Here is a 25832-nt window from a genome sequence, read left to right as displayed (position 1 = left end):
GATATCTTCTCTGTAGGCAGAAGACAGCTGGTAGTTACCCTGGCCTCCTGCTGAATTCTGGAGTCACTGCTGTGAGCACATTTACCTGCTACTGACAGATTCCACCAGTCACAAGAAACCCAATGTTCCATCTGCAGGCATGGGGTGACTGGGCAAGGGATCCAGGCATCAGCTGAGCCCTGCAGCCAAACTGGAGAATTCAGAAATAAATAAGAGCTTCTTGGTGACCCAATATGGGCACACGGCCTAAGCTGCAAACACGGTGAGCAAGAGGGAACATACCCAAATATATCTGGTAAAAGTTCTTATCCAGTTATTTCACCATGGTAGCCACTGTGAAGAAAATTAACTCTACCCCGGCCAAAACCATCACAATCACACAAAAATAAAATTCTAAAACATGCTTCTGTGCTATTATAATTTTATTTTCTTTAAAGTAATATGGCTCAATATTTCTTAACCTTAAAATTAAACTTTTTTTTTTTTCCTCTCCATATTAGAAGTAACCCCCTATGGAAAAACAAAAATATAGCAATTGACAATAAAACAATATAAAACTCTCTGACTATGACTGAAAGAACACACTTAGGAAAGGTTCATTTTCTTCTACATCATGAAATGAAAAATAATTGTCATCACTCCCCTGCAAGCAATCCAATGTGATTTCTATTTCATAAGGATGCAATTATTGTGAAATGCTAAATCCCCTCTAAAAGATGCTTGAACTCACTGAACGGCCATTAAAATTTATCAGCCTCACATCACAGAGGTCTTGATGATTTTTCCGCCTTTTGGTTTCAGTTAATATGGCCTCAATGACCTCAGCTTACATTTAAATGTCAGATTAAGATTAGATCTCCAGCCTGGCTAAATTCTGTCAACCCACTTTGTTGTGAAACTAGAGACTGCTAGTCTGATATGACCAAAACTAGTGTCATATCCTTCCAAGTACCCAGGGAAGTAGATAGCTTTGTCTGGGAAGACAAACAAGGAGGACAATGGAACCTGTTTAGGACAGGGATCCTAGATGACAGCCACTTAGGTCAGGAAATAAAGAAGCTGCACAGAGCAGCATCTTTGACAGAGTATTTCTTCTGTGTCAGGGATAAAACAGACTAATCTGACTCATTTTAGACTCAGTAGCCTTTTATCAGTTTAATTTGCAAATCATCACATGTGCGCTGGTTTTGGCTGGGATAGAGTTAATTTTCTTCACAGTAATTTGTATGGGTCTGTGTTTTGTTCATGTGCTGGAAACAGTGTTGATAGCACAGGGATGTTTTCGTTCAGTGCTCACACAGGCTCAAGGCCTTTTCTGCTTCTCACCCCACTCCACCAGAGGGGAACCTGGGGGGCACAAGGAGTCAGGAGAGGACACAGCTGGGACAGTTATCCCAGCTGACCCAATGGATGTTCCATACCAGAAGGTCTTATGCTCACAGATAAAGCTGGAGAGAGAATAAGGATGGGAGGACATTTGGATTGATGGTGTTTGGCTTTCCAGGTCACCATTATGTGATGGAGCCCTGCTGTCCTGGAGATGGCTGAACACCTGCCTGCCCATGGGAAACAGTGAATGAAAATTCCTTTTTTTCTGCTTTGCTCGTGTGCACAGCCTTCGCTTTACCTATTAAACTGTCTTTATCTCAACCCCCTGTATTTTCTAGGTTTTACTCTTTGAATTCTTTTCCCCATGCCCTCATGGCAGTGGACTGAGAAAAAGGCTGTGTGGAGCTCAGTTACCAGCTGGGGTTAAACCATGACAAAAGGTTAATCAAGCTATTGCCATGCAAACAGACATCCCACAAAACAAGACAGAGGATGTCATGCTACAATAATGATATTTAAAAGGGAATAAAAACTTTAAAATATCTAGATTGAAAGAGACCTCTGGAGCTCATCTGGAGTCACCCATAGCCTTGTCAAATGAGTTTGAATTTTTCCAGGGATAGATGAACCTTGATCTCTCTCAGATAAGATCTGAGATATTGTCTTTGTAGCAAAGGATAGCTTAGCTGCATGGCCACAACACAAGTCCTGGCAGGCAGACCTGATGATAGAAGTGCCTTTCTTACCATACCTGCAAAATAATTCAATTTCCTCAGCTCATCCTAAATTTCAGCTCTTTGTTTCTAGCCTAGATTTCAGATGCTACCAGTCAACAACATGAAATGTCTGACCAACCATCATATAAAAAAAACACAGGGAAATTTCCCAAATGTAGACTTTTAAAAATAATGAGATTCAGAATACTGCAGCTGTAAGCCCTTTTTGTTTCTGCTAGGAGCTTTCTGTCTTTCAGCTCTCAGAATTTACACAATTCCGCTTTTGAGTTTCTAAAAAAAACCCAATAAATTCCAATAGCTGTCAAGTATCACATGAAGAAAAAAGAAAAAGATAATACAATGATTTCCATGGACCTTAAAAGTGTTCTGTGTAACAGTTTATTAAGGAATACCTATGCTGTAAATGCCAAAACATAGTGTCTCTGGATCTGATTCAACTCCAGGAGCTAGCAGACTAGAAGTCTGCCACCAGAAATTATAGTCAGCATCATCCTATTATTCTCTTCTCCTGAGGACAAGTGGCCTAGATTCTTCAAAACAAAGATGTCATTTCACTTCTCTTGTCACACTTGACTGTATCCATAAGTGAAGTTACTACCTTGCACATGATCTGCCTTCAAAGCAAACAATAAAATTGCACCTTCCCTCCTGCGGTACAGCTGGGATGCTCAAAACCCTTGCACCTCCACTTCTGTCAGCCCCAAATACTGCCATCAGTGTTACTCACAAACAGCAGAAATCAAACTGCCCCAAACTGCTGGATTCTAACTCAGTCCTCATTACAGGTTGGTCTCTACGTTTTGTGCTTGGTGCCAATGCAGATGTTTGTTTCAGGATTTCCCCTCACTCGCTGTAAGACCATGCTGACCATGCTCACGTCCTGCCTAGAGGTTTCTCAGCTCACTGCCGGTGAGTCCCAGCCCACTGTACAACAATTACCTCTGTGACCAAACATTGCCAAGGAAAACTACTCAGCCTGGATTTTCCACTCTATGTCTTATTACTTAATAGGCAAAAGTGAAGGAACATCCAGTACCATCAGAATTCAGGACTACTGAGAGCTGCCAACTGGATAAGTCAGTAAGGGCTCCATAGGAGCCACAGGACTTCCTATTACAAAAAGTCACACCAACAGCTTCAGCAGGAGCATTGATCAGGACACTAAAGTGAGCAGAGCTCATTATTCATCACATTAAAATCTATTCCTTTGCTCATTCTGCCATATAATGATCCTAGCTGGTCAGAACATAAGCTCCACCTCTCCTCTTTAAACTTCACGGTGTACTGAAGCAAATTCTTACTGTTGCTCTTAGTGGAAAACTCCTTCCAATAAAAACACCTGTGCCAACAAATCTTACCAAGCATTGGCTGGTTACCAAAATCAAAGGACCACAGTCATCCAACCCCATAAATGAATCCAAAATATAGTCTCATAGAAGCATGCCCTCCTCTGTACCCCATCATACCATACTCTCCTTCTTCCCCTTAACAGATATACACATAGTTATGTACATTTTAGTGATGGTTCACCTTAAATTTTTGCATGGATTTCCCATACGTTACACCATTTGGAGCTGATGGAACTGTACATTCACTTTGAGGAGTAACCCACTGGACTGCAAGGCCAGAAGTGACCACTGGTTGTCTTGAGTAGATTTTATGTGTTCCAGTTAATCCTGGCAACAGAACAATAATGGCTCTCTCCAATTTGCCTTCTAAATGCTATTTCCTCATTTCTTCCTCTCTTAAAAATCCCAACAAACAAAATCAAAATGAAGGCACAGGGAGAATGGTGGAAAAGAGATTTGCCTCTGCCCTGCCATCTGGGCTCTGAGTATTTTTGGCCGCCATTTGTTTATGTGAGTCTTGAAGCTTGTCCTTGTTTTACTGTGTTGAAGCAGAGCTGGAGTACACCAGCTCTCATTGCTGTTCCTGTGCTAAAACTCTTCTCCAGCTTTCAATTCCCCTTTAGCACTCTTACTTGGTACCTAGCTCTAATTTCATGCTTTTTTTCTTTTTCGTGAGTCTCAGACCATTAATTCTCTACAACTCCCGGATATCCAGCTTTCACACTGCCAAGATGGTCTTGTGTCATGTAGTTAACTTTGCCTACAGATTGTTAAATGCTCCCCCACGAGTCAATTCAATTTAACATCATCCCACAGTGATGGTTCACAGGAATATGGATCAGGTGCTTTCTCAATGCTGCACCTCAACACGATGGAGAAATGGGCTGACAGGAACCTCATGAAGTTCAGCAAGGAGAAGTGCAAAGTCCTGCACCTGGAGAGGAACAAGAAAATGGAGCCAGGCTTTTTCCAGTGCCAGGTCCAGGGGCAATGGAAACAATCTGAAATGCAGAAGCTTCCCTTTGAACATCAGGAAACACTTTTTTCTTGTCCGCGCTGGCACAGATTGGCCAGGGAGGTTGTGCAATATCCATCTTTGGAGGTACTAAGAATGTCTAGACATGGTCTAGGACAATTGTTCTAGGCGGTCTTGACAGAGCAGGGGGATTGAACCAGGTACCTTCCAGAAATCCCTTCCAAACTAAACCATTCTGTGATTCTGTCTAAATGCACTCATAGGTTATTTCCCTTATAGAATCTTTCAACCAGCCTAAGAAACAGCATCCTAGTCAGGTTATCTTGTCACATTATTGGAAACTGTAGGAGGAGGAGTGGGATCTATGCACTGGTTCATGTTTTAGTGAGTGGAAGTGAGCATCACATGCAGCTGGGATTAGGAGAAACTGGATTTCCAGGTTTTCTTGTTAGTTTCCATGCTGCTTTTATGGATAGAATAGTTTAATCCCTCTGTATTTTACTTAATCCACATGAATAATGAGAACAATTTACTCCCATACATACTTACCACTGGGTAAGGTATGTCATTTAATGACTTTAACATGTTTTGAGATCATTATGTGAAAGACACCACACACGCTGGTAACATCAGTTATTGAAATAGGTATACTAGCAAGAGAAATTCTCATGTCTTAACCCTGGAATGCATCCTAAACCATGAACACGGGGTGTGAGAGGAATTTGAATATACCCACAACAAGATTAAGACCCAAACAAGGTTGAATGTTGGTAACCAAAATCACAAATCACTTTTATTTACAGCCAAGGAAGACAGTAAGGAGGAAAGATAGAAAAGTAGGAAAAAGCAGAGAAGTAGAGAAAGCAAGAAAGGATCCCACAGCCCCTTACTGAACGGGTACCTCATATGGACAGCTCTGGTGGATGGCGCTGTCGGGTGTAAGAAGCTGCCATCTGCTCCTTTTGTTTTCTGAGTGTCTCAATTAGCTCCAATGGACCCAAGCAGTGGTGAAAGGGGTTGTTTTACAGCAGTTCCACAATTAAAAACTGAATTACCATGTGGCTTAACATGTGAAATTGCTTTACATAAATATTACTAGTTAAATATAGGCCGTGGAAATGCGTGTGCTGCATATATGAATATTAACAAACGCAGGGCCTATTTGAACAAGGCACAGACAGCCTCCAAACCTCAAAATAAGAATCTGAGTCAAAACATAATTGTGTGTAAGCTTAAAACTCTGTCATTAGTATTAGTTGTCTTCATTAAAGCAGCCTTCCTCCTGCAGTCACTTTAAGCCATGTATCCTTCTTTCTCTGACCAGAAATCAGCACTACTTTGAAATAAATATTTGGGTATTAAGTCATTACAGCTCTTTTGTTGTTTGAATCATAATGTTTAGCCAGCAAGTCAGTTAAGCTTAAAATCCCTGGGCTGAGGGCAAATTCCAGCTGTGGAAATGCAAAATAACTGGTCATGTTTGAGGAGAATGGCAGCACTACAGCAACAGGTCTTCTGTGTTTGATGGCGTGAAGAGAGCCAGGCACTTTGGCTATGGGGGGCAGGGGGGAATTTGCCACAAAAAGGACAAACCCAAGAAACAGCATGGAGGTAAAGAAACCACAGGAGGAAGTGCTTGGAATGGGAGTTTTGAAGCTCTGTTTGAAATACTGCAGCTTAAACTTTTAGAAATGTTCTATCATAAAGCTAATTTCAATCACAGCTTTAAATGATTGACATTGTATACTAAATTGCTATCAGTGGAATCTTTACCTTTTGATATTTCCTTCTGTAATCATTTGGTTGCTATTATTTATCATTAGGAGAAACAGTTCGATGAGCTTTGGAAGACTAAGCCTCAAAGCAGGTATTGTGCAGTTAGGTGTACTTCAGAGTGGAGCTATTTTCAAATGGACAGTAGAAGCAGGAGATATACAGGTTTGGAAGAAAATTTTGGTGTCTTAAGCTGCTTTTCTCTTTCAGAATAACTGTGCTAATATTGCTGTTAAAGTAAGATTTTGGTTTAAAAAAACCAAAAAGATAACAATAACTGAGTTTTTTACACCCTGCCACCCTTCATATGTTTATCCCTAACCTAAGGATTGCTGCTGGAATAGAAAATCCAAAAATACTCAATTTTCTTAACTCTTGGCAAAACTACTTGCTACATGACAGGAAATGGAGACAGATCAAGTGGCTCCACACACAGAGAAGGCATCAGTTAGGCAGCAGCTGAACCATAATGAGTCTCTTCTAGAGACTCTTCTCTCAAGAGTCTCTTGGCAATGCTTTCACCAAAACATTACGCAGCAGTTAAGATAGGAATGCTTTTATCTATTCCCCCTATGATCTAAAAGGAGGACACAGCCCTGCAGCCAAAGCAGCACGCAGAGGAGAGGAGAAGTAAGGTTAGCATTTAAAGTTGAGGTGAACACTTCAAAAATTTCTGATTCTTTGACCTCATTATGTTTTTACACAGTTTCTGTAATAATAGTCTCCAAGAGCAGCCAATCTGGAACTACAGAAAAATAATTAAATAGAAGGCTTTCAGTCCATGTAGTCCACATCTAGATAGTTGCAGTGTTATTAAATACTACAAACTTTTTCAAAGTCCATGTGTAGGAGTTTACTGACTAGGCACAAATGTACTTTCTTCCATTATTAGCTAATTCTTTTACGAAACACTGAATATTTAAGTACTTTTCATTACTTTTTTTTTTCCTTGAAGCTGAGATTAAAGCTTGATTCAAGTTGCAACAATGTTATTCCAACATGTTATAAGAAATTTTTTAAGTCATCTAAGATCTGTTAACCATGAGGTAAACCAATCCCACCAAGGGGTACTTTTAGTGATCTCCTATTCCAGCATTGCTTTTTCAATTGATTATATTCCTGGCTCTTGAGCATTTATGCCCATTTCCCCTTTTGGGAAGGAGAGAGGTTTTCTCTCTCTACTTCCATATATTACTTTCAATTGATGTCTGACACTGAAGTTATCCTAAACAAATTCTGACAATGACTGTTATAATTATAATACAGATTAAGGCCTCAAGTAGTGTAGCCAACCCTTCAGTGACTAATTCCCAATTTCCTGCAGAATTTTGTTTAGCTGATTAGTCTCTGCAGCCTGTTGTAATTCCTCGGGGAATTGTCTGGCTCACTGACTCAGTGAAAGGTATACAGGTGGTGATATTACTCAAATTGCACATCTCACTAAACCCTTGAACTAAATCTAGTATGAGGTTCCCAGTTTCTCCAGAAGAATCTATATCCCTTTGAGCTACTATTGGACAAAGTATAGAAATATAATCTTCATTAACCATTTCATTTCAGACAAACACTATCATGCACTCTATAACCATAAAAAAAAAATCACTTTATCCTGAGTGCAATTTATTAAATATTTCATTTCAATCTTATCTGTAAGGGATTTACTGTCTGCTGAGCAGCCCAGTGAAGCGTTTCCCAGTTTGGGGTTGGCTTGGTCCAGGTGTAGTGAATTCAGGAGTCTCAGGAGTCTCAGTCAACAGTTTTCATAGCCACGTGGGTAGCCAGGAGAACTTGGAATGGTCCTTTCCACTTTTCATTAAATGTTTCATCATTCCACATGTGGACATATACCTAATCCCTGGGTTGATGAGGATGTACCGGAATGTCCAAGGTTGTTGAGGAAGCTAAACAACAAACCTATGCAAAACTGAGAGCTCTTTTCCCAAAGATAATACATGCTCTTTTACATTACCATTTCCTATCACATGGCTTTCTCCTGAGATAGTTCGTTTGATACAGCGTGCCTTAAATAATTTCATAAGGACTTAATCTTTCTTTAGATCTAGGCTGTATTCTAATTCTTAATAAGGCCAAAGAAAAACCCTGAGGCCATCTTAGTGAAGTTTCTTGACAAATCTTACTCATTTGCCATTTCAAGTTTTGGCTCATCCTTTCTACTTTTCCACTGGACTGAGGTATTTAAGGAGAGAGGAGATTCCATGTAACTCCCAAGCCCTCTGCATAAACTTTGAACTGTTTCAGCCACAGAATGAAATTCTCTGTCTGAAGACAGATCCAGTGGTACCCCAAATCTGGGTATAATTTCCATTAAGAAAATTTCTGTTGCTTCTAGAGTTTTGTTGGTGCAACAGACAAAGGTTTCTGGCCATCTAGAAAAGCTATCCACCAAGAACAGCATCAATAACCATCATCTCAGGGTAGTTCTAAAAAATATGTCTTGGTTTAAGACAGTTTAAAGAGGTGAACACTCTAAAATGAGTTACCTCCCCTTAGTTCCATCCAGTCCCTTTCCAAAAATAAGGAACAAACACAAGAAGATATAAAAGAATAGATAACAATTTATTGACAAGTGAAACAACAACAGGCAAAAAATAACAGTAAGTAATCACTAGATAGTGATCACTAGATACAAAATTGCTGAATTTCACAAATCTCGTGGGAACAAAGAGACACCCAAAAGGGTGGAAACACCTGCAGGGTGACCCAGCCCCAGGGATTGGCTCACTTTGCACACTTCACTCCAAAACAGCTTTTGATAGCGTGTGGAAAATCACGGTGCCAAAGACTGGTGTCCACAGAAGAGCCCTGCAAAAATCAACTTTATTTCAATAAAGGGAGAGTCTAGTGGGCCATGTCTCTGTGGGGTCTCTTGAGTTTTTGGAGGATCCAGCCTCCTTTTATCCTAAACTCCCAACCACATGTTGCCCTCCTCCTTTCCCCATTGGCTGAGGCACTAAGAATTCACAAACTTCCCAAACCACCTACTACCTGTCTTCCTTCCAACATGTACCCCCACACCCATGCTTCTAGAATATGACTGGGTCTTTCAGGTTATCTAGGTATATGGTCTGATCTCTCCTAGACTCCCTCTAGGAAAACCTGAAAACTTTAAAATTTTCCCACATGAATATGGAACTAGGCTCTATGGGTGATGAACAGGGAAGGCTCTGAGTAGCTTACTGAGGTAAGAGATTGCTGGATTGTCTCAAAGACTTCAATAGTCTTGGCTTGTTGCTGGATTGTGGCTTCCAGCCTTGCCGTTTGCATTTGGAGCCTGAAAAAAGTATCACGGAAGTCCACAAGAGAACAAATCCCAAAAGAACAGCACAAAAGAACCTCATCTAAAAAGCATCTTTGAAAATCATGTGTTAGTATCTCACTGGGATACAAGATGACAGTTCTGTTGTTTTCACAAAATCACACAAAGTGAAGCCTTGCTCCACTGTCTTACCGTTGAATGCGTTCTTCCAGCAGGGCGATAGTTGCAGCTGAAGAATCAAAAGAATCAACCAGGATGCCTTGCATGTTCCTCAAAATTGTTATTACCTTCTCCTTTTGGGCATTCTTCCCTGAGTCAGCATAATATTCATTCTTGTTAAGAGGTTCTTTCAGGTCCTTGAGCTGTCAAACCACAAGAACAAACCCCAGTAGAAAGCTTTTATATATTAGAAAATAGTAGAGTGCTTTGATCTTTTAGCTCTGATGTTAACTTTCAAAATCTGTGTTACTTCTTCATCTTTTATAGTAGGACCTCTCCTACACTGATTTCCTGGAGTGTTTCCTAGAGATTGGCACAACACTTTTCCTCTCCTCTTTTCTCTCAAGGACTCTGAACACACTTTGTAGCCTGTTCTGGTGTCATGGTTTAGGAATGGTATTCCCCTAATTTGTGCTCCCACTGAGACTCTCCCAACCGCACTGATGCTCCCTTGCTCCCTCCTTCTCTTCTCTCTCACCCCTGCAACAGGAAGGAGAGGAGAAATGGGGACACAAAATGTAAAGGTCATGGGCTAAGTTAAGAACAATTTACTGGAAACAGTAATGAGATAAGAAAACTGTAAGAGCAATGATATTCATAAGAAAAGTGTTCCAGAATAAGTAAGAGATTCATATGCAAAATACTCAGGACCGGCGTTACCCAACCACTCCCTCTGCCTCACTTATTCAACAACAAGGGAATAGACTCCCTCTTCTTTCCCCTTCCCCATGCACCACATTCTCTCCTTGTCCCTCCACCCTGTCCTGCTTCCTCCATCCTCGGCAATGACTTGAGGTGGTATAGAGTAACCTCAGGGCCCTAGCCATGCCCCCTCCTGGCTACTGTGATTAGAAACTCCTCCTCTTCCTAAAGTGACTTTACAATTCCATAACAATGGTGATGGGGGGAAGAAATACTGCAAAACATCAGTGCAACCCTCCAACAGGCCTATTCTTTCTCTGCCAACACACAGTCCACTTTGAAAAACCACACAGGAGAGGCAAATACTGTGTGCTCCACGATGCTTGGGAAGCAGCTTTTTGAAAGGAATACACGTCCTTCTCCCATTAAGGACAAAGTGACATCACAACTAGTGATTTTTCTAATTGTAGTCACTTATAAAATCAGTTGGGTCAGTGACGTGTCACTCAACTTACTCCTGTTGCAAAGTTGTGTAGTGTACTAAGATCAACTCAGTGCAGCCCTCCACTGTTACTTCAAGTGGTGCCAAGAGGCAAAGATCAAAGGCAGCAGTGCTGTTCCTTCCCCTGAACAGCTCCATGTTACACAAGAGTCTTAAGGAATGATCAGTTCCCTGCTCTGTTTACTACAAAGAAGGCTTGGGACTCTGCCAAGAAACAGGCATTTTCCACACCCTAGTTTTACACCTCTCCAGTTTCTCCAACAGCAGTTTCTGTTCCTTCCTGCTGTTGATCTTCACAGTTCCAAAGAGGAGCTCCTTCCAGGGAGTCCTTTCTGAGAATTTTGTCAAGCTTCTGCCTGGCCAATGGCTAAGGAAATGGTGTTTCATAAGCATGGCAAAATCAGTGTGAACATGACAACAAAAGTGATGCTTTTACTGATGAAATTACATTATTAGATTGGTCTGCAGGTTGAGGGAGAGGTTGGCCAGCAGGTTGAGGGAGGCAATTCTCCCTTTCCACTCTGCTCTTGTGAGATCCCACCTAAAGTGCTGTGTCACCCTTTGAGGCCCGCAGCACAAGGCAGACATGGACCTGATGAAAAGAGGCCAGAGGAGGGCCACAAAGACATTAATGGGCCTGGAACACCTCTCCCATGGAAAAAGGGTGAGGGACCTGGGATTTTTCAGTTTGGGGAAAAGCAGGCTCTGGGCAGATATGATTGCAGCCTTTTAACATAAAAAGAAGGAGTGATATTTTTACCAAGGATTGTAGTGACAGGTCAAGGGGCAATAATTTAAAATTAAAAGACAGTAGATCTGGATTAGATGTCAGGAGGAAAATTTTCCAAGTATTGTGACAGAACACTGGACCAAGCTATCCAGGGAAGTTGTGCTCATCCCTGGACATGTTCAAAATGAAGCTCATTTTGAACCTCAAGCAGCCTCTTTTTGCAGCTCTTCTGCTTCAAATACATATGAAATTAGGTCCAAAATACAGCTCATGTCCAGATTAATTACTTCCTCTCAGCACTATTTCAAAATGTACTTACCAGCAAGAGTACATGTGTTTACACTGATAGGTTCTATTTAGGGATATTTGCATCTATCTCTAAGAGTCACCTGTTCGTCCTGCTCAGAATTTGTTTGAGTTGAAGAATCAACCTTTAGCTGAAGATCTTCTCCCTGTAATGTAGGAAGCTAAGCAAACAAGAAAAAAGATAAACAGCTGGGAAAAGAATCCTCAACAGTACTGCCTTCGAGCAGAGAGCACAAAGAAACATGACTTCTGCCAAGGGTAGTGTAAGAGCTCAGGAAGTACCTTATTCTCAGAAGAGGACATAAAATGTTCCTTCTGTTCTGCTCTTGCAGCTGATAATAGAGATTAAAAAATAAGGTAAGAGTGTTGCTGCTGTGAGTGCTTCTTTCTCTTTGCTTTTCCAAAAAACTGATCCACTCCAGAGAGGCCCACAAAGGCAACCATGTAGACCCTCTGAAATTACCTTTGCCACGCTTCACTGCAGCAGAGCTCACACCCACTCTGTTTTGGTCTGCAGCAGGAAGCTGCACATCGGCCGACACTTTGCTTCCACCTTCAGAATCAGTCTGCATATTTTAAAAGACACATATGAGAACTGCCAGAGGTTGCTTCCACACCCTCTTCCACCCTCAAGTCTTCTGCTTCAGCCAAGAGGCCTAACAGGAGAGGGATCAGGTGATGGAAATAACAATAAGGGCAAACACAGTCAGAACGTTTGGCATCTCTCTCTTGAGTAGATCTTTCAAAACAGGACAAATTCCTCCTGCCCAAGTTTGAGAGAACCTAGGCAGAAGAAATAGATCTCTAAATTGTGGGTCATCCACAACCATTTGACATTGACTGGATCCACAGAAGAGATCTGTGAGGTGGGGAAAAAAAGATTCTTACAATACCAGCCTTCTAGGACTTGAGAAGACTGTAACCAGAATGAAGGTTAACTTATTTGCCTTAGAAATCCTACATGGACATCAGCTGTAAGGAGGCCCAGGACATTAGCTGGACCTCAGTTTTTTCCCAGTCCCATCAGAACATCTTGTCTGAAGCAACAGCACGTCAAGGTCCAAGTTATGAACGTGTGGCAGAAGCAGCAGCAAAGGAAAATGAGCCCTGAAGCTGGTCAGTCCAGAGGGACCTCCACTGTAATGTACCTCAGAATCCCAGGGAGAATCATTGTATTCCTGTTTTGCTTCACCCACTGCTGGCTGCAAGACTCTCTCTTCCTTTTTCACTTCTCTCCATGTTTGTTTCAAGACTTCTAAGAAAAGATAAGCACACAACAGCTATGAGTGTTTCTTTTACTCTGCTTTTCTGCATCTGATTCACTCCAGAGAGGCCTACAAAGGTAAGCATTTAGTCCCTCTGAAACTACCTTTTCCACTTTCCACTGCAGCAGAGCACGCATCCAATCTGTTGCTGTTTGCAGCAGGCAGCTGGACAGCAGCCGATGCCTTCCCTTCACCTTCAGACTCAGTCTGCGTAATTTAAAAGGCACACGTGAGAACTGGCACAGGCTGCTGCTCCACCCTCTTCCACACTCAAAGGCTGTGCTCCAGCCAAGAGGCCTAACAAGAGGGGTCAGGTGATGGAAAGAACAAAAAGAGCAAACACAGCAAGCACATTCAGCATCTCTATTGAGCATTGTTTGTAAAATGGGACCAAGCACACCACCCCATGCCACAGAGAATGTAGGCAAAACAAATTAATCTGCAGACTGTAGGTCATATGGGAACTCAGTTGATGTTAACTGCATGTACAGAAGAGAGATGTTTGATGGAAAAATGAATCCTCACAATGCCAGCCTTGCACAGTTTCCACAGGATTGTAACAAACATGGATCTTTACTACATTATCTTACTGGAAATCTGCATGGACATCAGCTGCAAGAATGCCCAGGACATTAGCTGGACCTCACTTTGTCCTAGTCCTATCTGAACAGTGTGTCTGCAGCAGCAGAATGCCATCAAAGTCTAAGGTATGAGTGTGTGGTAGAAGCAGCAGCAAAGGAAAATGAGCCCCAAAGCCAGTTATTTAGAGGAATCTCACTGTCTCCCTCAGAAAAGGTACCTCAGAATCCCAAGAATTATCATTTTTTCTTGATCTTCCTGCTGCTTGAAAGACCCCTAAGAACAGATAAGAGACTTGTCACATCTCTGAGTACTTGTGTCACTCTCCTTTTCCAAATCTGGTTCTCTTCACTAAGGTTTACAAAGGTAACCACGTAGTCCTTTTGAAATTACCTTTGCTGCTCTCCGCTGGAGGAGAGCGCACTCCCCCTTGTGTGTGGTCTGCAGCAGGACGCCACCCACCAGCAAACACTTTTTCTACAATTGCAGAAAAAGGCTGTGTGATTTAAAAAACACACATAAGAAGTGGCACAGGAGGCTTCTGCCCCCACTTCCATGCTCAAAGCTTCTGATTCAGCCAACATGCCTAATAAGAGAAAGATCAGGTCAAGGAAAGAGCAAAAAGGGCAAACAAAGCCAAACAAACATCCTTGTTGATGAGAAGGATTTTTGAAACCAGACAAAGTCCACCTGCCCAGGCTTGAGAGAACCTAGGCAGAAGAAATAAATCCTTAATTGTGAGTCATACACAACCATTCAATATTGGCTGGACCCACAGAAGAGACCTGTGAGATGGAAAAAAGCCATTCTCACAATGCCAGCCTTCTAGGACTTCAGAGGACTGTAAGCAGAAGGAGGAGTTACTTCTTTGTCCTAGAAATCCAGCTTGGCAATCAGCCACAAGGAGGGCCCAGAATTTAGCTGGACCTCACTTTGTCCCAGTCCCAACTGAAAAGATTCTCTGAAGCAGCAACTGCTTAAGGTCCAAGTAAGGAGGCTGTGGCAGAAGCAGCATTAAAGCAAAATGAGTTCAGATGCAGGTGAGCCAGAGGGACCCCACTGCCTCCCTCAGAGAAAGTACCTTTGAACCCCAGGAGGAATCACTGTCTTCCTTTTCAGCTTCTACTGATGCTGTGACTGGCAAGACACCTAAGAAAGGTAAGAGGTGTGTCATTTCTGTGAGTGCTTATTTCACTCTGCTTTTCTCCACCTGCTTCACTTCAGAGAGGCTTACAAAGGTAACCATTTAGTCCCTCTGAAATTACCTTTGCCACGCTCCACTGCAGCAGAGCGCGCACACGGCCTGGTGCTGGTTGCAGCAGGAAGCCACTCACTGGCCCGCACCTTCCTTCGACCTTTAGGATCAGTCTGTGCAATTTAAAAGACACACATGAGACCTGGCACAGGCTGCTTCCACACCCACTTCCCTGCTCAAAATATCTTCTTCTGCCAACAGGCCTAAGGAGAGAATCAGGTGATGAAAGAACAAAAGGAGCCAACACAGCCAGCATGTTTAGCATCCTATTGATCTGAGTTTTCAAAATATGGTCAAGGACACCCTTCTGACCTAGAGAGAACCTAGGCAAAAGTATGTATTGTCTAAAGTGTAGGTCATATGGAAACAGTTTGACATTGACCACACCTAGAGAAGTGAGAGAAACCAATCTGTTTTTTATTAATGCCTGAGCATATGTTATACACAAGGTGAAAAACAGCTTTAGGGGTTGTACACCTGCTGGGAACTCTGTCCCTGGTGAGCCTTCACCTGGTAGCCAATCAGGAAAGAGAAAACTTCCATGTCTGGGCTACAAGTAATTCCCACCACTAGCCAGTGGGGCAGACCCCTGCATACCCAGGAAAAAAGTGCCTGGGAAATTGGGCCATGAGATGAGCACATGAAAGCAGTGAACCACACCACAACATTTTCTTTGGGTTTCTTGGAGGCAGCAGGGGCTGTCCCAGAGGGTCAGCTCGCTCGCTGCCCCCCGACTCTTGTTTTTCCCTTCCTGCAGTCCTGTTTCCCTTTCTACACCTGCCCCGTTTCACAGTTCCCCCAGTGCAGCTCAATGCCGTGGAAACCCAGTGCTCCACTGTGTGCCCCGACAGAGCGGCCACTGCTGGACACGGCTGCCACACTCCAGCCCGGAGAACCTGCAGCAGCTCCACGAGTGTGTCTGTACCACGGCAGCCTGTTCACCCATGGAAGGGACACACGGCCAGCTGTGGTTTGAGAATCACTCCTGGCCACCACAGGAGCCACGCAGACTCCTTGCAGCTTGCAGCACTCACACTCCATCTGCCAAGCTGGTGCCAACAGGCTGCCCAGGGTACAGGGTAATGATCTGTCCCTGCCTTCTCTTTCTCTCCTCATCTCTCTTTTCCTCTCTTTGCTCTCTTTTCCATCCCCCTTCGGTAGGAGCACTTAGCTTTCTTTATAAATAAACAGTTCTAAGATATAATATTGCTGCACCTGTGTTTTATTTTCATGCGAGAAATCTATCAAAAAGAAACCTCCCCAACTCCCCTTTTACAGCAGGATGGGACAAGGGGTAATCTGAGTGATGGCAAAACAGCAATCTTCACAATGCCAGCCTTTCACTGCTTTCCAAGGAGCTTTACTGCTCTGTGCTATTCTAGAAATTAGCTTGGAGGTCAGCCACAGGAGGCTCATGACATTGGCTGGACCTCACTTTGTCCCAGTCCTAACTGAACAGATTATCTGAAGCATTGTCTGGTTAAGGTCCAAGTTACAAGTTTGTGGCAGAGGCAGCAGCAAAGGAAAATGAGCCCAGAAGCCAGTGAGTCAGAGGGACCCCACTGTCTCCCTCAGAAAAGGTACCTCAGGATCCTTGGGAGAATCAGTATCTTCCTTTTTCGCTGCTGCTCCTGCTGGTTGCAAGACCCCTAAGAACACATAAGAAGCTCATCATAGATCTGAGTGCTTGTTTCACTCTCTTTTTCCAAATTCTTTTCACCCCAGCGAAACATACAAACATAACCATTTAGTGCCTCTGAAATTACCTTTGCCACGCTTCTCAAGAAGAGAGTGCATGCCCACTCTACTGTGTTTTCCAGCAGGACGCTGCACGGGGTTAATTGCTTTGTCTCTAAGATTACTGAGATGCTGTGTAATTTAAAAGACACATGTGAGAACTGGCACAGGCTCCTTGTGCACACACTTCCACACACAAAACTTCTGCTTCAGCCAACATGCCTAATAAGAGAGGGATCAGGTCAGGTCAAGGAAAGAACAAAAAGGGCAAACACAGCCAGTGCATTTGGCGTCTCTCTTGAGCAGATTTTTCAAACCAGGATAAGGTCCACCTGCCCAAGCTTGAGAGAACCTAGGCAGAAGAAATAAATCCTTAATTGTGAGTCATACACAACCATTCAATATTGGCTGGACCCACAGAAGAGACCTGTGAGATGGAAAAAAGCCATTCTCACAATGCCAGCCTTCTAGGACTTCAGAGGACTGTAAGCAGAAGGAGGAGTTACTTCTTTGTCCTAGAAATCCAGCTTGGCAATCAGCCACAAGGAGGGCCCAGAATTTAGCTGGACCTCACTTTGTCCCAGTCCCAACTGAAAAGATTCTCTGAAGCAGCAACTGCTTAAGGTCCAAGTAAGGAGGCTGTGGCAGAAGCAGCATTAAAGCAAAATGAGTTCAGATGCAGGTGAGCCAGAGGGACCCCACTGCCTCCCTCAGAGAAAGTACCTTTGAACCCCAGGAGGAATCACTGTCTTCCTTTTCAGCTTCTACTGATGCTGTGCCTGGCAAGACACCTAAGAAAGGTAAGAGGTGTGTCATTTCTGTGAGTGCTTATTTCACTCTGCTTTTCTCCACCTGCTTCACTCCAGAGAGGCTTTCAAAGGTAACCATTTAGTCCCTCTGAAATTACCTTTGCCACGCTCCACTGCAGCAGAGCGCGCACACGGCCTGGTGCTGGTTGCAGCAGGAAGCCACTCACTGGCCCGCACCTTCCTTCGACCTTTAGGATCAGCCTGTGCAATTTAAAAGACACACATGAGAACTGGCACAGGCTGCTTCCACACCCACTTCCCTGCTCAAAGCCTCTCCTCCAGCCAGCAGGCCTAAGGAGAGGATCAGGTGATGGAAAGGGCAAGCACAGCCAGTGCGTTTGGATCACTGCTGTGTATTGCTTTCAAAACAGAATCAAGTCCACCTGCTCAGTCTGGAGAGAATTAGGCAAAAATGAATCTCTAGGCTGTAGATCATATGGGAACCAGCTGATATTGCATGTATCTAGGGAAGCAAGCTGTGTAATGGAAAAACAGCAATCCTCACAATGCAAGCCTTTTAGTTTTCAGTGCACTGTAACCAGTGCACTGTGCAGCTCACTGCACAGTGAGCTTCACTGCTCTGTGCTATACTAGAAATCCCGCTTGAGGGCCAGCTGCCAGGAGGCCCAGGACATTAGCTGGACCCCAGTTTGTCTTGGTCCCTGCTGAACAGCTTGTCTGAAGCAGCAGCATGTCAAGGTCCAAGTTATGAGTCTGTGACAGAAGCAGCAAAGGAAAAAATCCAACAGAATCCAGGGAGTGAGGGAAACCCCATTGCCTCCCTCAGAGAAGGTACCTCAGGATTGCAGAGGGAGCATTTGTCTTCCTTTTTTTCTGCTCCTTCTGCTTTGTATTTTCCTAAAAAAAAAGATAATAAGTGTGTCATTTCTGTAAGTGCTTATGTCACTGTTTTTCTCTACCTGCTTCACTCCAGGGAGGCTTGCAAAGCTAACCATCTAGTCCCTCTGAAATTACCTTTGTAGGACTGCACTCTAATAGAGCACACAGACACTTTATTTTGGTCTGCAGCTGGACCATTGTCTTTCTTTTTAGCTGCTTCTTCTTTGGGTGCATCACCTAAGAAATAAGATAAGAAGCACGTTGTTGCCTTGAGTGTTTATTTTCCAGTCCTTTGGCCCATCCCTCCAGACCAGCTTCCCATTGATGGGGTATCATTCTGTTACAAGCCCCAGTGATTTTCCTCATTAGCTCTTTGAAAGAAAAGTATCTTACACGACTCTGTCAATGCAGCTGTTTCCAAGGGAATGACAGGAGCTGTCTTATAGCAGGAGCTCCCAAATTTTTCATCAGCAGTACTAAATATAGAAAGGAAAAAGATGCATAAGGTAAAATCCCCCCAGATTTCCATGCACTCTGCAGGAAGAGCAAAAGCCATGCATGCTCCATTCTATTCATATTCATAGACGGCTGCAAAAGGGTCACACACACATACACAGAACTTACTGCAGTCCCACAGAAATGGAGACTGAAATCCTCATTACAGGCATACTGACAGTACAGGTGCCTAGTCTTATCTGTGGAGTAACTCACCCCTGCTATAGTCTGGCTCATCTGGTAAATCCCCTCTCCATTTCAAGGGCCAATGCATTTAACCAGCCTCCTGGAAGACTGCCATCACCAAAGCCTCTACTTCAGCTAGCTGTTATGCTAATGGTGCAGCTACTCTCCACATCAAGATGGTTTAAAGCTCCTTCAGTCCTGGTCCTCACTTTGAAGGGCTTCAGAAATTCCTGGGGTTAGCCTGAGGACCTCAGAGTTTAGAGAGCTCTCAAGTGGGTTATCAAGAGACCAACAAGTATTGTGCTTGCATTCCAAGACCTGTCTTGTCTTCTAACAACTCTGAGTTGACTGGGGCTTGGGTTTGTTTAATAAGCAGAAAAAACAACAACAAAAAAAAAAACCAAAACAAACAAAAAACCCAAAACAATCAAACAACAAAAGAAATTAAATATGTTCTCCAGATCAAGGCTGCTGTGCAGAATGGTGCATTATCACGACATTTATACTGTGCCAGAAGCCCAGAGGGAAGGAATGAACACCACATATTGTAAGAGCAATCTTCAAGCATGCTTTATTCCTAAAGGGGTTTTTACACCACAGTTTACACAAGCTCCCTTCTCTCCTGCTTCCAATCAATACAGGTTGCCAGAAGGGGCAGAGGTAGAAGAAATGAAGTCAAGATCCAGTGGCATGAGTTCATGGGCAATTGTTTATAGCTAGAAAAGGCACGCTTATAGGAATAATGCACTACATTCACCCACCCCTTGGCTACCATCACTGTGAAAGAGGGCTCTTTTTTCCTCAGTCTAGTAAAGCACACAGGGGACATCAGTTAGATCCCCTCTGAAACAAAAGGCAAGTAGTTGCTGCCAATGCAATGTAACTTGGAAGCACACAGGTGAATTCTCAGAGACAACTGGGGCGAAGGGACAAGGTTTTCCTCAACTTCTAAATCTACTCTTGACATGGAAAGAGATACATCAGAAGACATCCCTAAGCTTAGCTTCTACAAAGCTCTAAGCACCTCATTAAACCCTACTGCTGTTACCAAAAAGGGAGGTACATCAGCACAGATATTAGGAGAATGCAGTTGTTCTAACAATAATGTAAAAGACTTACACATAATCTTGAACCATTTTGGTGAAGGGTTGGCATAGGTTGAGTTCCTTGTCTGACTCAGGAAGAAAAGCACCATGTTGAAGAAGAAGTTGTATTATTTTGTCATTTCCAGAAAAAGTAGCAACTGTAAGAGGGGTCCTAGGGCATCCAAGAGATTAAATACATCAGCTTTTGAAAACATTGCCTAGCCAATACTTTAATTCCTCCTTGCTCCTTAAACAATTCATTTCCCCTCTCCTACAGGCAGAGTGAAGGCACAGCCAAATGCCTACAAATGTTGGAGAATTCAGGCATGTGGGACCTCAGGAGGACTCCTGGACAACCACCTGCCCAGAGCAGACTCAGGGCCTGTGTGCCTGCATGTGCATGCACATGTGGACGTTTTGCATGGCAAACAGTGCTTTCTTGCAGTCCCCAGTGTGGAAATCACCCCCTGAAGAAAGCGACACCCGAGCTGGGGTCTGCTTTCACAAGTCACATGGGAGATCCTTCTGGGCGACTCCTGGTCCTTTTTCAAAGCCCATTCTTATGCCTCCCATCAATCCAACTCAAACAGTACTAAGGAGCCCCACATGCACTTTTGGCAAACCCGTTACCTAAAAACTTCATCCTGAGCATTCACATCAGCTCCTTTTTGAAGAAGGAACTTGACCATTTCTTCACGGTTTTCAGTGATTGCAAGAGTCAGCGGAGTGTATCCCCACTGAAAGGAGAAATCATCTCTCTTAGAATAACAGAGAGAAGTCGAGCAAGCTGACATGGGAAGAGCAGCTTTACCCAAAGTTCAAGCTTACTTTATTCTTAGCATCAATATCTGCACCATACTCAAGTAAGAGCTCCACTAGAGGTTTGCTAGAAACCCTGACAGCAAAGTGAAGGGCGGTGTTACCATTTACACCTCTGTGGTCGTGGTTGGCACCATGTTCCAGCAGAATAGCTGCACAGTCCCTGTGCTGGTGCTCTACTGCCTGGAAACAAGACACAAAGGAGGAATAACTTCCAACATCTATGTTTCTCACTGTCAGAACTCCCGCACCTTCCCAACACTGGAAAGTATGAATGCCATCAAAGATTAGAGAACATATGCCTCTTCTGCATACCTTTATTAGTGGTGATTTATTCAATTTGTCACAAGGGTTTAGCTTGCACTTATTTTCTACCAGAAACTGAACAACATCTGCATGGCCTTTTATGCAAGCAAGATGCAGAGGAGTCCTAGAAATTAAACATATGCAGTTGTCCTGGTTTAAGTCCAGATGGCAAATAAGCACCATGCAGCCACTCACTCACACCCTCTCCCTCCCTGCTCCAGTGGAACAGGGAGGAGAATCAAAATTAAAACTTTAAATAACAATTAAATTATAACAGATTGATAAATAAAAAAGGAAATAAAATAAATATAATAATAATAAAAACAAATAAAAAATCCCAAGAAAAAACTGTGATGTACAATACATTGGCCCACAACCCATTTGACTGATGCCAAATCCCATTTCAGAATGTTGACCTGACTAAGCTCCCTCCAGCTTTTTGTGTACTTTCTCACTGGCAGAACATGAGACACTGAAAATGTCCTTGACTTAGGGTAAACACTGCTTAGCAATGGAGGCTGTGTGAATCTACAGACAGTGCAGAACAAGTGTGTGAGCCCCTGAGAACCCCCGCTCCCCCACATTAGCCCTGCATCAGTTTTGTCCCAAAGAGTGATGGGATGGGACTTCTGACAGCACTAGGAACGCTGTGCAGGCTTTCTGCAAATCCATGCCCTGCTAAACCACGCTGCTCAGTCTGGCACCTGGAAAGGAGCTGTCTCTGCTTGAATGAAGGACTGATGAGCGGCACAGAATCATCAAATCTTAGTATGGTTTGGGTTGGAAGGGACCTTAAAGACCATCTAATTCCAACCTTCCACTGAACCAAGTTTCTCAGAGCCCCATCCAGCCTGACCACTTGGATAAACAGGGATGGGACAAAAAGAAGATCAAGTACAGGGCCCAGGCTCCAGAGCAGGGCAGGGCAAGCCAGAGCAGAGTGGAGCTTTCACTGTCTCCTATTACAGCTCAGGCAGGGCTCCTGTAAGGCTGGTGCTCTGGGGCTGGCCCTGCTGCCAGACACAATTCCGGGCTTTGCTGGCTCTTCCAGACGGGGTGGGTGTGTTCTCTGCAAAACTGAGTTTGTCACAGGGTGCGCAGCAAGCCAATAATTACACACTTGTGAGAGGCACAGATTGTGTGTTTCAGAGTTACATGTGCTTGGGTGCTCAATGGTATTTCATAGATAAAGTACACCCCACCAGACTTTCCATGCTATTATTTATACATAGAAGTTCAGAATTAACAGCTTCCCAAGTACAGCCCCTCTAATATGACTGGTTAATAGTTTCCATACAAGTTATGTAACCACAACTAACTTCTATGCATGCTTAGGGGAGGGGTCTTCACCTGGGCAGGGGTCTTTTTAACCTGCAGGTGTGATTTTCAGTATTATAATGAAGAAAATACAGCTAGACTATACATGGACCTTGAGTCTTCTGCCAAACTGGCAATGTATATACATAGAAATACATCAACGTCTTGATTTATAGCAACCTTTGTAGATGTCCTTCACTAAGGGATGCTTCTGCTGTCTGTTCTACTGAAACAACAATATCTTGATTTACTACATCCTTAACACTTGTAAGTTCCAGGATGTCCTTGGCTGAGGGATGCTGTTCCACTGATTGTCTCCTTTCTTGCTGCTTAGGCTTGAAAGCATACATAAAAAACTCCACCCAGACTCAGATAATTTGGACAAATCCCTTATTTTGAACAGGCGGGGGGCCTGCTGTTTGTCCTTACTGCTTGTCCTTGTTGTAGCCATTGATGCGGCGCTTGTTCAGCCACCAGTGCTGCCGCAGCCGGGCCAGGTCGGCGCTGGCGGCCGCGCTGTGCAGGTCCACCAGCACCATGGCTCGGGGCTGGGCTCAGCACACACACCGGGGGCCCGGCCGCCTCTGCCCAGCCCCGGGCCGGGAGGGGAAGCGGCCGTGGGGACGGGAATCGCGGATCCGAGAGGCCAGGTCCGGGAGGCCGCTCGCAGTCCCGGCGCTGCGGGCCCGAGGCGCGCTGCCCATGCCGCCGGCACGGAGCCGGCAGTGGCAGCTGGGCAGCGCCCGGCCCAGACAGAGACCCTGGGAGCCGGCACTGGGGACAGCGACCCGGGGAGCCGGCACTGGGGGCTGGACAGCGCCCGGCCCAGACAGAGACCCTGGGAGCCGGCACTGGGGACAGCGACCCGGGGAGCCGACACTGGGGATGGACAGCGTCCGGCCCAGACAGCGACCCTGGGAGCCAGCACTGGCGGCGGACAGCGCCCGGCACTGGGGACAGCGACCGTGGAACGCGCCCCGGCGTCACACACGGGACACGCCCGCCCCGGGCACGGCCGGCCCGGCGGGGAAGGCGGGAGCCGGCATGACAAGGCCTGTGGTGTCGGAATGACAGCGCTTCAGTCAGCCTGAGACCGCCTCTTATGGAGAAAGAAGTGCTCGTATACACTCATTATAGATAATGAAGAAGTATGAGCTATAATAATGAAGGATGTTAGCCCAGATGAAAAAAAAAAAAAAAAAAAAAAAAAAAAAAAAAAAAAAACCCAGAACTGACACAGTGCTGGTTCCCAGGAGACTGTGCTTTCCCCTGGGCAGACTGCCTTCTGGTAATAATCTGTTCAAGTTTCCTCTAAGCCAAGGGCAGGCTTTTGAACAGGAGGCAGGAGGCAGTCTCCCATGGTTTACCGTCTCCTGATCCCAGGGATCAATAGTTAATTGTATTTCTATCCTCTTCAATCCATTGATCATTTTATGTTAAAGCATTAGATAATTAATGACTACTTTTGAACACCAGAGTTAGACTCATTGAGTTAATTTTGAATAAATCAATAACTGAGACAAAATTCCTGGCAGTTTGGGCAGCCTTTAAAAGGGGTAATTTAGAAAATGAGTTTTCAATGACTCCATTCTAGTAGTTGGCAAGAACTCAAAAAATAAGCTGAGTCTCAACTGAGGCCATAAACACTTTTATAGAAACACTAAAGTCAGATTTTCAAGGGAATTCAGCACCCCAAATCCCCAGCATTTTTTAAAATCTGCCTACTCTCCTGGCATTAAAATACATCAGAGGCAAAAACTGTGAGTCCTCTATCATGAGCAGGAGGGGGGCTGTTCACAACATATGCACAAGGGAAAACAAATTATTTCCTGAAGAAAAAGACATTTTAAGGAATGATTTTGCATTTCCTCTTCTATCTATTAGAAAAAATGGTGGATGGCAGGTGTAAGAAAACTGCAAGGACAGAAAATAACTCAAGGGAAATGGTAATACCCAACATATATACTATTTTCTTTTTTTTTTTTTCCACCTAAAAGGTCATTGTAAAGATTATAATAATATAAATGAAAGATTAAAGTCTTGATTGCTTTAATACCTAACTGCTAAATCCTGTTAATAGGTAAAATATGTCTCACTGCTTTTTCTAAACCTTTTCATGCCTGATTTTCAAATTATATTGTAAAAACTCAACACAGCCAAATGCAAGGTCCCCCACTGAGGGATAGGAATGAGTTAGGCCACTGGTTGTTCATAAAATAATTCCCTAGTAACTTACCATCAATGAATAATTTACATTCACAAATAATCAGCAGCTAGATTTTGACTACTTAGATAAAAGTCAGAGACCTTAACAGGGAAGTATTCTTTTGAGCCTCAAAAGAAGGCATGGACTTTGAATGCTAGCTTCTCAAAATCTTAAAGAGGCAAGACCACAGAGTCTTTTCCTTGCATGGATTAATTCTTGCATGGTGTAACCAGTTGCACCAGTAGAAGTTGTTCTGGTGGATGTGATAGAATCACTCTTGGTGGTTGTACCAGCAAGCAGTGTAGAAAAATACCCCCACTGCAATGGCTGTAATTCTGTGTCCCCTAGAGATACCCTGCCAGAGCCAAAGTGCCACCCAAAACAAACATAACCTTGTTTCACTGAATGCCATTGGCAGTGCTGCAATAATTATCCAGACTGGAGGCAATTCCATTCACTCAATCTTGCATTTCATTCACACAGCCTAGCCTAAAGCACAACTTTGCAAATGTTGTGTTTGATTCTATCCCAGCACACTGTCCACCCAGCATTCAGAATTAAGCAGGCTAACTGAAATAACAAGTAAAAACCCCAATTAATTTGTAATGCCTCCTCATGATTTCTGTGAGTCACATGGTGGTTTTCTGCTGCAAGTAATTGGTTTCTTGCAGGGAAATAGACACCTGAAGTGGCACAGGCCATTCCACCTGGCTGTTGGCACACTGGTCATTACCATGACTTGCATTTAGTTGTGCAAATAACAGGATACTGCCATCAAACCTCCAGCATAGTCACTGGGTACTGTGTGAGAACATAGCAGCTTTCATATTTAGCATGTGGCAAAAAAAAAAAAATCCCTGCTCTCACAAACCTGCTCTATGTAAGGTTCCCTGATTCTAACAGTGCATTCCATCACCAATGTTTGCCAGCCACCATTCACTGGTGTAGCTGAAAGAAAGCAGCAGGGTTTGCTGCCAGTCATCACCTGAATCTCTTAGTGATTGTTAGATTTCATCCTGCTTGATGAACAGATTAGTTCTGTGCATTGGAATTACTCTGCACTTTTGCTCAGAGAATTTACTTATTGTTCTCA

Source organism: Melospiza georgiana, chromosome 2 (genome assembly GCF_028018845.1).
Source record: "Melospiza georgiana isolate bMelGeo1 chromosome 2, bMelGeo1.pri, whole genome shotgun sequence".
Taxonomy (NCBI): domain Eukaryota; kingdom Metazoa; phylum Chordata; class Aves; order Passeriformes; family Passerellidae; genus Melospiza; species Melospiza georgiana.
Note: the sequence above shows the minus strand (reverse complement) of the source record.